The sequence below is a fragment of the Elephantulus edwardii genome, unplaced genomic scaffold (assembly GCF_000299155.1).
Source record: "Elephantulus edwardii isolate Elephantulus edwardi_28Jun2011 unplaced genomic scaffold, EleEdw1.0 scaffold00211, whole genome shotgun sequence".
In the NCBI taxonomy this organism is placed as follows: Eukaryota; Metazoa; Chordata; class Mammalia; order Macroscelidea; family Macroscelididae; genus Elephantulus; species Elephantulus edwardii.
The window spans coordinates 3,695,079-3,697,548 of record NW_006399961.1 but is presented as its reverse complement, the minus strand read 5'-3'; positions in this window follow the sequence as shown (position 1 = coordinate 3,697,548).

The following is a 2,470-nucleotide window of genomic DNA, read 5'->3' as shown; positions in this document are numbered from 1 at the left end:
ACTTGAAACACTTGCTGCAGAAGATCAAGACATGTAGCCTTTGATATGGATTACATCTCAAAGTGCATTGCATCCCAAGAAAACAAAGGTTCTCACCACTGGGTCAATAGGCAGCATCATGATGGATGGAGAAAGGGTTGTAGTTGTCAGTGATTTCATCCTGCTCAGATCAACAATTAATCCTCTTGATAGATTCTCCAGATCATTTTACTTCTGAGGGGTGTCTGGAATGACCAACCCATTCAAACCTTCCCTTTGGAAATCAGAGGCTTAACCGCTGCCCCACAAGCTCTCCTCTGCTTGCCAGCGGAGAGGCTGGTTCCCACCTTGGGGCAGGACTATCACTGAATGTTTAAGGAACAGCTGAGGAGGTCAGTGAGGGCAGACGACAGGGAGATTGGACAAAAAGGGCAGAGACTGACGTCAGAGTTGGATTTTATTCAGGAAACAGGAAGCCCTGGGTGATTCTGAGTGGAGCAGTGATATAATCAGAATTAAGATTTAAAAGTCTCACTCTGGCAATAGGTTTGAAAATAGCCTTGAGAAGGAAATGATTTGCAGGCAGAGGAATGGGGTGACTTTGGCAAATGCTGAGAAAAGGCATCTACAAACACCACACACAAAACAAGAACCACAGTATTCCAGACCCTCAGTAGAGTGAACTGACAACAGTGACTGCCACTATGGGGTCAAGTGTATCAGACTTTGTTTGTAAGAATGGCACAGGATAGGACAGGGGTCATATCTATTGTTCATAGCGTCACAACTCAACAGCCCTTAAAAACAATGACAACAATCTTTCCAGAAGCAGATTGTTGAATTTTTGTCCCTCAGAGATGCTGGTGAGTTCAAACAAATACGTGTTGGAGAAATAAATAAGCTAATGGAAGCGGGCGTGGCATCCACTTCCTAAACAACAAGCCTCCAGAAAAGCTATGAGCTTTGAGAAATGTCGATAGTTGTAGAGGAGCTTAAGGCGTTTTGTTCACAGGGTCGCTATGCGCTGTGCTCGACTCGAAGGCAATCGACAACACAACAAGGGAGGAAAAGGGAGCCCTGGTGGTCTAGGTGGTAAGCAGTTGTGCTGCCAACCCAACGGCAGGCAATTAAAACCCACCAGCTGCTCTGAGGTCAAAGGATGGGCTTTCTCCTTGCCTGGGATTTACCGGCTCTGAAAACTCATGGGAGGAGCAGTTGTGAGCTCAGACTCCGACAGCACCTAACAACAACGTAGAAAAATGAATGAACACAAGGGCATCATGACCGTGGCACAGGGCATGGGGCAGGCACAGATGTGTTCCTCCCAGAACTGCTGTGCATCACGGTCAAGCCAGTGAGCCCTAACAACCAGAGTGAAGGAGGATGTACTGGGGAGCACGACTGCAACGCAAAGGCCAAGCAAACGTGCCTTTTTTTTTTTCAAATGTTCTTTTCTTTTGCTAACAATCCTTTACCTTTCCCTTGAGGTCCAACCTGTGTCCCACAGGCCCTTTCTCCCCGTGCCTTGCCCTTGGGCTTTAAAAAAATTTTTTTTATTAATTTCAATGAAAATTTACAGAGACTTTGGATTTCCATTCATTCATTGTTGTACTTTTCTCCCTGTCCACCTCTCCCCATCCCCCAGTACACTCTTCTCTTTGAAAAGTAAAAGAAAAATTCTTTCACTGTTATACAATCCCTCCGCCCAGGTCAGCTCCACTATGCAGCCTTCTCTCTGGACTCCTGTCATGACAATAATACCTAACCACATATCCCTTTTAAACAGGTTTCTCCCTCATCTGTTTCAATGCAGTATACATTATTGAACCCATCTTTCTTAGTCCTCCCAACCCTGATGTCAGTCCTGTTTTACAACAGTGGTACTATGTAGTATTTGTCCTTTTGTGACTGAGATATTTTACTCAGCATAATGTCCTCCAGGGTCACCCATTTTGAATAATATTGCATGAGTTTCTTGTTATTCAATGCAGCGTAATATTTCATTGTGTTAACATACCACAGCTTCCCTGGGCTTTTTTTTTTTTTTTTTGCAAGTGGTACTGACCACTGCCTATAAAGTTCCCTTGCCTATGCTCCAGATGACAAACTCCTTATCATACTAAAGGCCTCCGTTAAGATGTCACCTGTCCTCTGGCCCTGCACTGGGAAGAGCTGGAGGCTCAGTTTCCTGTCCCCAGAGCATTTAGTTCTCCCGTCTGTAATAGCATTTAGCTCATGGTATAATGACTGGAGCCGTGGGATTGGAGAGTCAGAAATACAATGACAGCCACATGCTGTTGTTGCTGTTGTTGCTATGTATCTTCTAGTTGACTATGATTCATAATGACCCTATGCACAAGAGAACTGAACCCTGCTCTATCCTGAGCCAATCTCACTGTCTCTGACACAGCTACCTTCATTGTTGTTGTTGTTGTGGACCGTAGAGGAACTGATCCTCCAGCAGGTTTTCAGAGGCAGTTAATCACACGGG